The 13536-nt window shown below is 31.7% G+C and overlaps 1 protein-coding gene and 1 long non-coding RNA gene across 3 annotated transcripts in view; both read right to left on the reverse strand.

Annotated features, from left to right (window-relative positions):
• LOC148301100 (UNC93-like protein) overlaps positions 1-4773 on the reverse strand; it is a 102472-nt gene extending 97699 nt beyond the window's left edge. For both annotated transcript variants that reach the window (XM_088273811.1, XM_088273812.1), the window contains exon 1: positions 4583-4773. The gene's annotated coding sequence lies outside the window, so the exon portion shown is untranslated. The remainder of the gene's footprint in view (positions 1-4582) is intronic.
• A 6132-nt stretch (positions 4774-10905) lies between these two features.
• LOC148301101 (uncharacterized) lies at positions 10906-12045 on the reverse strand. Its single transcript, XR_015838839.1, has 2 exons — positions 11181-12045; positions 10906-11092 (listed from the first exon to the last, which is right to left on the reverse strand). It is a non-coding gene; the product is annotated as an uncharacterized LOC148301101 (long non-coding RNA).
• Positions 12046-13536: the final 1491 nt, after the last annotated feature.

Here is a 13536-nt window from a genome sequence, read left to right on the forward strand (position 1 = left end):
AAATATAATTTTATTCCAAATTTCTACTTTTCTCCGTAATTTGCTTGATAAACTGTATTTTTTTGGATTTTTCATCATTAAGTCAAATTTCAAAAGGCATTTATAAACTCGCATTTATTGCTCCGAATGTGTGTAAAAAATGATCGAAATCGAATTATACCGGAAACGAAATGTTGTAATGTATGTAGGTCATATATTTGATTTACATTCGTACATTTGATCAGTTCTGATAATGCAGCTATAGAGTGAGTAAAATTACTAGTCACAACATTTTGGATACGTCCAAATCCTTGTCCACAAACCTGGGTTTTTCCATCTAGGAGGTATTTTTACATTCTGACGTCTCAACATAGATGAAGAAGAATATGAAATCTTGGTATTTACATGGCTTATAGCCTGTCATAGCCTGCTTTAGTGTTAACTTTATACCCGTTTACATTCACCAGTCTACTCAAGATTGACAATAGACTGGTTGTCACTGCATTTTTTTAGTAATGTGGTTATTAATCTTGGGTAGAATGATAAGTGTTGCAGGTGTATAAAGAGATTTCTTAACCAGCCCATGACAGGTCAAACAGCCCTGAAAATATCCAGCCTTTTTGTATTCCTCTTCATGTTGAGATGTCAAAATGTACAATTAGTAGTGGTTGGGAGCTGACACTTGTCATTTTATGTACACGCTAGAGCAGTGGTTCTTAAACGGTGCTCCGCGAGTAGTTGCAAGTGCTCCGCGAAATCATGAAAACCAAAATTTCATGTTGGCTCATTTACTGTGCAAATTGAGTTGCAAATATAATGTCTAGATGGCAGCACCCTTGCGAAGTGAAGTTGAACAGCGGTCAAGATATCTTTCTTTATCATTACACTTAGAACAATTGAAAATATCATTGGAGTTATATGTAGAAATTTGAACATACGATGCTCCTTCAATGGTAGGAATTGTGATCCTTGACTTGTGAACCTTGGCTCAGTAATTTGGATCAAGAAATGAGAGTAGCTATATCAAATATTAGACCTAATATCACTGAAATTTGTAAAAACCGACATTAAATCATTTTCGACACAAAAAGTTTTATTTATGTATTTTTTAACTGGTATGTAATAAAATAATCAGTTTTATTTTAAATAAAAGTTATCTTTAATAGATTTATATTATCCACTGACACTTCGTGATGGAATTGCATTTTTAATTTATTATTAGATTAAAACCAATATTTTTAGCTTTTCCACTTTTTTTTATTTGACCAGCGACCGGGTTTCGTCGTTACCGACATCATCAGACTGGTTTGACCAGTCTGATGATGTCAGTAACGACGAAACCCGGTCGCTGGTCAAATAAAAAAAGTGGAAAAGCTAAAAATATTGGTTTTAATCTAATAATAAATTAAAAGTTGTCTTTGTTTGTTTTTCAGATCATTGGTTTTGGTGTACCGCGAATTTAATTTATTTTATTTTTAAAATAAGAGAAATATTTGTGTTCTTATTATTCACAAAAATACTTCAATTTCATACTATTTCTGTGACCCTAAGCGGCTCATTATTAGAAATATGTATCAAATTGTGGCAGAGTGGGTTCGAACCGAGAAGCTCTGACTCAAGAGCGCGCGACACTAACCACGGGACCACAACCCGACACTCCTTTTGATCAAAAGTGCTTCCTGACTCCAAAAATGTTCAGAACCACTGCGCTAAAGGAATCATTATCAGATGCTCAGTGCTCACCTACCTTCTGAGTAAAACTGTTGATACAGCCGCTCATGTCGGTAATAGTCAATATATTGTCAGTTGCTACTTGGCATACGTCAAAAAAGGAAATAAGTATCTATTCCTGATAATCGGACTATAAAAGAAGTATTTACTTTATTTCGCCTTTGCAATTCAAAATTAGTTGTCATAATATTTTAAAAGTAAGTCGGTAAATAAAACTATTTTCAAAATAATTATGTACCCATGCCATCGGTGTTTAAAATAATTCATTGAAGTACCGTTTTGAATAAAAATTATTTCTACGATTTTAAGATTTGTAGCGATACATAGAGCCACGTCTTAGCATGAAATTTATCAGTGATTTTGATATTCTGTAGTAAAAATTTTAACTCCCAAATTCAAACCCATTTTGTTATTATTTTCTTTATTGATCTTCATTCTGATACATTTAATAAAAATATATTTCAAAACACATTTCATACATTAGTCATATATATAATATTCCCGATGAGTAATTTCCATTTCTCATTTTGAGACATGGGATTTATTTTAACAAGACTAAAATACAAATAAGAAAGTTTTTTTTTTAAAAAGATTTTTAAAAATTAAGCAAAACTAAAACAGGGTAAAATATAAAAATAAAAAAATGATAATAATTAAAAATTATATTAACAAATTTGGGTAGTTTCCTTTTCAATTCAATAAAGGGACGAGCTTGATGCTACAGGTGGTCGTCGCTATCAAATGTAAACTGTTGATGTCACATAAGGCAAAGAAAAATACTTTAAAAAACCATTAGGGTTTAATTACGTTTCATTGATTCTTTTATTTTGTCGATGGGCTGGTTGAAAATCAAACCCTACCCTCAAACACGGGGAAAAAAATTCACACCTCTATTCTACGGAGTCTACGTTACTTTTAAAAAACTTAAATTAACTTTTACGTTGAGGTTTTTAAGGAAAAAAATTGTTTAAATTATGAGAGAACCAAATGATGAGAAATCGTTAAGATATTAAAGGAATTATACAACTTTTTTATAAAGACTTATTAAATCTTCATAATCTTCATAAAAAATAAGGACGTGAATAATTCATTTTTATAAACTCATATTTCGGGTTACGTTTTATACATATTTAATGGAATTCAGATACGAAAATGCAACGTAAAAAAATACATTTACACCAAAAATATTGTACAATTAAATTTTATTGAAAATTTCTATTTTATCACTAAAAATGTAGTGTTTAAAACAAATTAACTTATTAAAAAATTAACGTTTATATTAAAAATATGTAAAATTTATGGATAATTGTTTAAAGAATTTTGGTATTATTTATATTTAAAACAGTTTTTATCTTATTCATTATTCGAGGTAATAAATTGCATCATGTGTGAAAAAAACCATCATATAAGAGATCAACGACAGTCTTAAGAACCATTGCACTGATTCCATTCATCGACAACATATTGATCGAAACAATTCACCGAGCACTGTACTCGCTGTGTATTATTTATGATATTGTTAATTTCAAGCCACAGCGTGCATAATATGCAGATATTAGAAACATTTATATTAGGAATATAATTAAAGTTTAAATCAAAAGAGTGGAAAATGGTTCTAATGGTTTTGTTCCTTACTGAAAATTGACAAATTTTATCAAATGTACGCTTTGTTCAGGATATGTATTAGTTTGTAGAACTCCATAATTTATATCTTGAATATTAAAATTAAATAGTGATTTTAGTGTGAAAGTATTTTGGTAATGCCCTAAATAATTGTAACGACGAATTTTATTTTATGTTTTTTTTTAATAAATTTAAAATACAACTTAGTAAACCCTAAAAATCAGGAATTTTACGTGGTTTTACCAGCAATGAGCAAATGTTGAGAGGTCCCTGATTGGCTCACAATAGATTATCCCTCCTGTTCTCAACACAGTTTAAAACAAAACAAATTTTTTCTAAGTTAGAAGTAACAAAGATCCACTAAATGATCTATAAAACTTCTACAAAATAAGACCCTAAAAAGAAGTGTTTGATTTTGATATTTATGATTATTCAGGCAACAAGTTGGAGAGTCAAAAAATGAGCACGTCTCTGAGATCAAGTGACAAAAGTAAACACTCGTTATAATATATGCCGGGCGATTGTTTTTACGACCGAGCGGGCAACAGTAAAAAGCGGAAGAGGAATTCGTGGCTGATGAAGTGGTTAGCGCGAGAGCCGTGGCTGAGAGGTGCTGAAGAGACGCCGGAGTGCCGAATGCGGAGGGATTCTGGTTTGGTCTGGTGTCGGCCAGTGCGAACCGGCATCCCCTCCCCCGGCGCGATGCTGCACAATGGTGGACCGTTCTCTTCGTGGCTCGACACCAACCATCGGCTGTTTGCCAATTTACCAACGACAATGCTATTTTCTCTGTTGCGAGTTGAAAAAACGAGCGCGTTTTTGTTTCGATCGAGCGCACTATCGGCCAATAAAACCGCGGATAGTCGTGCCAATGAGAGTTATGTAATTAATCTCATTTTTCTAAGTACGTACGTATAACAAAAAAAACGTATTTCCTCATAATATTAAAAAATCCGATACAGTATTAAATTTATGTATATATTTTTTTAATAATACTTAGCATGTTTATTGTATACTTATAACAAAGTAAATAAATACCCTGTCGATTGTTTATTACAAATTGTAGGAAAAACATTCCAATAACACGCGACAGAATTTAATGAAAAAATATGCAAAGTTGCAAAATTAATCGTACATTTATAAAATCAGAATCGCGTTTGTAAAAAAAATCGCTGAAAATACCCAAAGCCATTATGCGTGAATATAAAAGTACCTAATACGTCATGGGAGAAAAAATGTAAAAACTTACTTTATTTCTGGAAAGTGTGCGACAGCTCGTTGCTCTTCCCTGACAGGGGTAAGTCCAGTCGGCCCGAAGCGTGTGGCTAGTTCACAGCTTTGCAGGGAAATATTCGCAAGCGGCACTACAGAGCAAGCAATTGTAATTAGCAACTGCTCGGAGCGATGTGCTCAACACAACAGCTCGCGTGGAACTGAACTAACCGCCGTGCTGGCGAGACCACGCTTTTATTGCCTTCCATTGGCTTTCCTCGACGCTTTTCCGAACTTCTCAACACCGGCAAACTACTAAACTGAACCCACACCCTGTACCGTAATTAGGCGCTACTTCGCAACAACCACGAAATTCATCATATTTACGCTATGACTAACCCCAGCAATCTTGCAGGGAGAAATTTTTTCATCAAACCATAAAAAATCCTAATTATGTGAAATTGAATTAATAATTCACAAACATGTGTAATAAAAATATAGAAAATCTTAAGGCATTACGAATAAGTTAGGTTTAATAATGTTTTCTTGTAATATATCATATTTAAAAATAAAACGAAACACTTGTATAAGACCAAGAGTTCATTGATGTAAACACGACATCGAAATTCGCATCAACAGGTCCCCGACAGTATTTCCACCTGTTGATGAAAAGAGCTACAGTATCATTCAGTGAATACCACTAACTTGCTACTGTTAACAACTCGAAATGAAAATACACGGGAAACCCTTTTATTTAACTCAATTTTATGATAATGTTTTTTGAAGGAATTTATACCAAAAAAATCTATGAAAATATTATTTGTAATATTTATAATTATTGTTGAAGTCAAAATTAAAGGGTGGTTTTAAAAAAAGTAACCAATGGGTAATAAGAAAATATTTTTAAATAATTATTTATAATCATAAAATATGAAGAGGAGATGCATGAACGTGGAAGAGGCGAAGAATTTTTGCATAGACAGAGTGGTAGTACACCTGCGGGGAAGCGGCGTGATGGTTTGTAAGTTAGTCAAAATATTATATTAAACGTATGTACTATATATGTTGTTTATTAAATGTACATTAGAAAAAAACATGAGTTTTCAATAGATTTATATTATCCACTGACACTTCGTGATGGAATTGCATTTTTAATTTATTATTAGATTAAAACCAATATTTTTAGCTTTTCCACTTTTTTTATTTGACCAGCGACCGGGTTTCGTCGTTACTGACATCATCAGACTGGTGAGTGAGTTTTCAATTTAAGTTTTACTTGATAAATATCACTATTTCTTAAAATCTGTTTTGACTTTTCCGTTTTAATCCACAGATATGACAATAAGTTTTAAAAATAGTGGAATTTATCACATAAAATTCAATTTTAAAATTGATAGATATCACCACAAAATGGCTGAGGAATCATTTAATAAAATTTATAAGAAACTTTTAAAAAAGAGATTTAATTTACTGAAATTAAATAATCAAATATAAAAGGCGTGATGTAAATAATTACTAATTATTAATTATAAAATTAATTAATTTATGTATTTAATTGCATCTAACTTATCATTTGAAGATAAACCATTACATTTTTCACGACCAAAAGTTTCCAGCCATTGAAAAAAGACTTAAAACGACGTATCGATTTTTTTAAATGTTTTTTCGCCTTTGCGTTCATGCACAGACGACGGTTAAACTTACACAAAAATCAAAGTAAATTCATACTGTAAACGTTCTGTGCAAGTCTTAAAATATCCAAATAAATAGAGTTACAAATTATTTTAATTATTTTAAATCATCATTTATAAGTGTGACAATTTACGACTGACCATAACTTATAGCGCTTTTGACTCTAAAATGTAATAGATGGAAAGTCATTTGGCTTGTTTCAATATAAAGCATTTAAAAGGTTCTTTAATATGTAATGCGCTTAGGATATCGGAAATGAAGACTCTAAGAAGGCAAGAGTCTTCGAGATAGAATAAGAAACGCCAGGATCAGGGAAATATGCGAGATCGAAGATGTAGTTAGGTGGGGAAGGCAACGAAGGAGACAAGGGTATGCATATATGTGAGGAGAATGGAACTCCATGGTAGACGACTCCCGGGCAGACCACCAAAGAGATGGATCGATAACTGGGAATCGACATCGCAGGAGGCTAATCCCTCGTAAAAACAGACTACAAGGTCTACACTAAGAAGAAGAAGAAGAAAAATATGTAAGATCGATTTTTTTATTACATTTCTAAAAAATTGTTAACTCTCGGTTATTCTTTGACTGCTTTTTGTAGAACATCGCATCAGATCCACGAAATGTTAATACCATATAATACAGGCATAAAAGGAAACTGGAATCACTTCGATTTCTAGATTTTTGTATCTAGTATAATATATTTGTTGGGATACAGACGATGACAGCAAAGGAGTTCAGGGTGAAAGACATGACTGTAATAACGAATACTAGATTGGAAAAGTAAAATAGTAGTAACAGATAGGGCACTCTGCGTTGCATACACGTACTCCAATAGTACTAACGTGGGTAAATTGTAAACTGGAGAAAATTATTACTCATGAAATTCTTTTCATTCAAGTTGGTACTTGGTAAGAGCCACTATCTGTCTGCCACTATAGTGTAATGGGTCGCGTGTTCAGCTACCGTGCTGGAGATCCCGGGTTCGATTCCCAGGAGGGGGAAGTAAATATAAGTAATTCTACACTGTAGTACTTTTTATTACCATTATTTTTTTTAAATATATTTTTTTATTCATAGATACATACTTATTTCATAGATACAATTACTTTATGTATTACGGCTATTTAGGCATGGCCTGTGTTGAGCCGAAATATTACATTGGACTGGTCCCTGAAGCGCAGGAGTGATCACCTTGCTTTCATATAAGTAACGATCCAGATAACACTGCGTCAATACTATACAGTGCCCTAAGCACCATTGGGTGCGGATAATGGTTACAGAGAGAAATACCACTATTTTTTATTAATTATGACACGTGTTTTGATGCATTCCGCATTATTTTTAAACACCGAATGAAAATAATGCGGATTACATCGAAACACGTGTTATAATAGATAATAACAAATAGTGGTATTTACTAAGTCAAACTTATTTTACCACAAAGTGAATGCCGAATCAATTAAACTAATTACACATCTTTCATCCTTATAACACCTCTTTCACTCAATGTTTTCATAAGTACGAGTTCATATAGAATTTATAGATAAATAGTCAGAGTCGATTCTTATTCTGTCTTATTCCTATTTTTATATACAAGTCACCGAGTCTTACCTCAAAACGGTTTTGAATTGAAATTTTGATGTATGTATATCTGAACTATAAAAAGATTCATGTTAAAAATATTTTTTTGAGGATTGTGCCTTATGATTAAAACCTTTATATAATGTTTTTCTTAAAAAATCTGATTTTTTAGTCGTGGAATTACTGTCTAAAATTTGAACAAATTTTGTTTAAAATTATACAGCCTTACTTTGTAAATATACAGTAAAAATGGAAATCAATATAAAACATTCGGATTAATATTTTCACATTATGTACTGTTGCATTCCCGCTTGAATAATATAACTAATGCATATGTAAGTATAATATATAAAAATACATTAAAGGATCCGTATACATAGTAATATATTGCATGTATATGGTATATGGACCTCTTTTGTCCGAAAATATTGTACTAAACACGAACTCGCTAATATGGTACATACTTCATCGGCGTACATTGAAAAAAATTCTGCGTTGTGATATTTAGGGCAAGTTCGGAAAAATTTCTGTAAATCAATGACATTTTTTACAAAACCAAAACGATGTCTACTCTTGACCATGCTTGATCTCTTTAATAAGTTAAAAAAAATTACTAAGAAAGGTGTGTTGAGATGGTTTGGACATGTGGAATGTATGAGTGAGGAAAGAACGGTAAAAATAATTTATGAGGCGAACATAGTTGGAATAAGAAGCAGAGGAAGACCGAGGAAATCTTGCCATGATCAAGTATGTCAAATACTTGAAAGCGACCGGGTCTGGAATCGAATAATCGGCGGACATATATGAGGAAATGTATGAATTTGGAAGAGACGAAGAATGTTTGCAAAGACAGAGTGGTATGGTATATGTTTAAATAAATATATACCATACCACTCTGTAACTAAATAAACATATATTATACCACTCTGTAACCAAATAAACGTAAGCCATATAGCATTAAACTATATGGTTTATGTATTTGAACATTACACTACTAAGTACCATAGATCTTAGACTCAGTTCCAAAATATAAAGATAGAAAGATGGATTACAAAAGTACCAAATATCTGTTTGAAAATGATGCGGAATGCATCGAAACACGTGTCACATTAGATTTTAAGAAATAGTGGTATTTACCAAGTAAAACTTAAAATAAAAACATAATCTACGATTTACTTAAAACAACAATCAAAGACATTAACTTGTAGAAACAAAATAACAAAAAAAAATACAAAAAAATCACTTGAATGTATCGTAAAACTGCAACTGTTAAGCTATTCCAATTTTTATTGTACTGGCCAAGTGATCGGGTTTCGTCGTTACAGACATCATCAGACTATTAGGATCCTTCATAAGTACAGTGCGGTTAAGGAGATATCAACCATCGAGTCTCCTTTCGCTCTTGATACATTCGAACATTATTAAAATTCATTAAAAAAATCCATTTCTATAATTAAATTCTGCTTTTAATTATTATCATACTTCATGTGCAATTATTATTACAATTCACAACTTAAATTCGTATTTTTTTATTTGTTAAAATCAGGGTTTACAACCCCTGTCTTTTGTATATGACCTAATAATTTGTCTAGTCTCCCAATAATCGGGCAATGAAATTCAGTCTCTATCCAAATAAAACAATAGTGGGAAAAACAATGTAGTTGGTATTATTTTGTAACATCTCATCAAAGATGAAGAAGAATATGGAAGTCTGGGCATTTACGGGGCTGACGACCGTCATAGGCTGGTTTAAGTGATCACTTTACACACGTGTAACATTCACCAATTCTACCCATTATTGACAACCACACTACTCAAATTCTTAAAAGTTCTATACATATGAACCAATTTAGAAACCTTGTTCTTGAATCTCTAGAACTTCACTAGAGACATCTATCGGTGAGATGTAAAGAACCTTTATTAAGCAATAAAGTAAAATAAATTTTGAAATAATGGGTTGTCAATAATGGGTAGAATTGGTGAATGTTACACGTGTGTAAAGCGATCACTTAAACCAGCCTATGATGGTCGTCAGCCCCGTAAATGCCCAGACTTCCATATTCTTCTTCATCTTTGATGAGATGTTACAAAATAATATGAAAATAACTCCTGTAATTGGAGATAATCCAGATTTTGTGAACAAGTATTTGGACACACTCAAAATGTTGTAATGTAGTTGGTGTTTTATTATATAAAAAGCAATTTAACCATAGAATGTCAGTTGAAACGTTTCAGGAAACTTTTTTCTTCTTCTTCTATTCTTGGCTCCATCCCAACTTATCGTCTTTGTAGGCTGATCCTCCTCGTACTCAGGTTGTAGGTCTTTATATCATTAACCACGTCGCCAAGGTCATGCCTTCGTATTTTGTTAACTTTCTGTAGCATCCAAGAATTCTTTGGTCTTCCTCTAGATGTCTTTCGAGAAAAGTCCATTATTATATATATATATATATATATATATATATATATATATATATATATATATATATATATATATATATATATATATATTTATATATATATATACAGTATCTACTCAATGAATTAGGGCCACCCAGAATTTCGCGCAATTTCTCAATTCAATCAGGAATAACTCAGAGAAAACCTTGAATTAAACAACATTGAATTTTATTTACACATGAACACTTTATTACGCTTAAATAATGCATATATTTTCATATAAATATAGTTAGTATTTAGTATTTCCACCTTTGGCAGAAATAACTGCCTCAATTCTTTTTGGCATACTTAAAATGCACTGTTTTATCATGTTTTTTATTTCTTCGTCTTCTGACCAAATTTTTTGAATATTTTTTTTTAGACAGTCTTCTGTCGGATTTGGAAATGAGTATACCTTATTTTTTAACATGCTCCATACGTTTTCCATAGGATTAAGGTCCGGAGAATTTCCAGGTCAGGGGAGCAAAGGCAGATTTTTGTTAGACAAAAATTTTATTATTGATTTAGCCCGGTGGCAAGGTGCCCCATCCTGCATGAAGGTGTATGGACCTTCTGTTGGGTCGAGTGTATGGTAGAAGGGCAATAAAATTCGTTCGAGGACCTGCTTATGGGAATTTTGGTTCATTGTTCCTTCCACGAAAAACAACGGCCCAGGTAAATTGTTAATAATACATGACCATATCATTGTTGCAGGGGGGTGTTTGATAACTTTTACCACACATGCCTCATTGTAACGTTCCATTGGTGTTCTCCTGACGAATCGACGGCTCTCTGTCACGGCTTCTAACCGGCACTCATCACTAAAGATGACCTGAAAAATAATGAAAATTTAAGTTTAATTCAAATATATAAGTTTATTTACTAAAATGATATGTTGAAAATTAAATTTAAATAAATACCTTTTTCCAATCATCCACCGAGTAATTTCGATGTAGCCTGGCCCATTTTAATCGATCCGCTTTCATTCGTGGTGTCAATTTTGGTACTTTTACAGGGCGCCTGCATTTCAGATTTACTTCGCAAAGACGTCGCCTCAGTGTTGATACCGATATATTTAAACCCTCTTCTTCCAATTTTATTTTTAATGTTTTTGCTGATGCACTACGGTTTTCTAAGGCACTTTGAACGATTTTTCGATCAGTCCTCGGTGTTGTTTTTCTAATCCTACGACAGTTCTTTCGCCGATTGCTGGTGGCGGGTGACTGATTTTTTATTGATTTTGAAATTCTGTCCACTGTTTGACGAGAAACGTTTTCTTGTTTTGAAATTTCTCTATTAGATAGTATTCCTAATTTCAGTATCACTATAACACTAGACTTTTTTTCCTCAGAAATGTCTTTACTTTTTCCCATTTTGCCTTTTCAAAAAAAACACTTGTGTTTGCAAAAAAAATTTATACTTTATGAACTAAAATTAAAAATTAAGTTTTTTTCACAAGACACGATAACTATATAACCTCTCTGAACAAAACAACAACCAGAACTCAAGAAACTTCACTAATAAATGAGATAGGACTATTTTTTGAACTTTCAACTCTCAGTCTACCTGTGCTAATTAGGGACCTTTCTCAGAAAAAGGGTTTGAAATTTTGTAAAGGCTTAAAAAATCCAGGTATATTTTACATATTATTGAAGGTAATACACATGACATTAGATGTCAATAGAAAACTTAAAGTATTTATGTAAAATAAATATAATAATCCAAAAGATTTCAGAGTATTCAAAAAAATAATGGGTGGCCCTAATTCATTGAGTAGATACTGTATATATATATATATATATATACAATATATATATATATATATATATATATATATATATATATATATATATATATATATATATATATATATATATATGTCTATATACATATATATATATATATATATACATATACGAGTATATAAATCAAATAGTAAAGTCTGACATTTTATTGATGGTTTTATAAAACTAATAAAATATTTAGTGGTCAAAGAGTAATAAACTTATTTATAGTAACCTGCCTCAGAGTACCCTGGCACGTCACTGCCCTGGAAGGAACCGAAGCACTGATAAAGTGAATCCAAACAGGTTTGCAAATCGACCAAACTCCGAGCTAACTTTGGACGCGAGATGTTCGTAAGGTTTTTTTTACAACAAATCGCTGCAACCGTCCACTGATGTAACACTGCGTATTATTCAACAGGTTAAAGCTCGAAAATGCATTCAAACAATGTTACCAGTTTCATACAATGAAGCTTTCTAAATATCCACTTTTTATAAGAACAAAATCTTTATTTATATTTTTTATTTTATTTTTTTATATGGGTTAACCACAGCGATATATGTAAATCAAAACAATTCAAAGATATACATTACACAAGCCAATTATAGTTAACAGAAACATGAAGATTAGTACAACATATTTAGTGTAGATCTAGCAAATCAACGAATGTGTGTGTGTGTGTGTGTGTGTGTGTGTGTGTGTGCGCGTGTGTGTGTGTGTGTGTGTGTGATGTCGATTCCAGGAGAAACATTCATACAATGCAGAGAAGCGTAGTTTTTAAAGACCCTGAGAGGACAATATGCTCACCATTCGACTTTTCAACACAGATTTTTGCGCAATTTAAAATAAAAAATTATATCCACATTTCTTATTCTTCTATATCGACCGTCTCTCCGCTGCTGGATGCGGGTCTCTTCTAATGACTTCGAAACTTCTCTAATCAGAGAATATACATAATTCTTAATAATAAATTAAAGTAATGAAGACCAAGTTTTCCCGCAATATACAATTTTTTTTTTAAAACTATTTTGTTAAAAAAATGCAATAAAATCGTCATTTTCAAATGATGCAATCTACTACAGATCTGCCCACTTCTATTATCCACTTATGATTATTATTATTTTCCACTTTAAGGGATAAATGTACCAAGTTTTATTTTGCATTCAGAGTGGAAAATAATATCGAAATCTTGATTTATTTCATTTTGCGTCACAACTATATTTATTCACCCTTTTTTTAAATTAAACTTATGATAAAAGTAATATAATAAATGTTTAATAAAACCTCACACCCTCATATAATTTTTGTCAACAGCGTATGTAAATACTTTATGGAAAGATATATACGTGGTGTTTAGTCATATTTTTTTATTTTGAATTTACCTTATGATTTTTTTAATATTTTCTCTTTTCTTATATTTTCTAATTTTTTTTTATTTTCTCATTTGTTTATTTTAAATATGCTTCCTACCTTATGTTTTTCTCATTTATT

The sequence above is a fragment of the Brachycentrus maculatus genome, unplaced genomic scaffold (genome assembly GCF_059751285.1).
Source record: "Brachycentrus maculatus isolate JH-2025_06_01 unplaced genomic scaffold, ASM5975128v1 h1tg000608l, whole genome shotgun sequence".
Taxonomy (NCBI): Eukaryota; Metazoa; Arthropoda; class Insecta; order Trichoptera; family Brachycentridae; genus Brachycentrus; species Brachycentrus maculatus.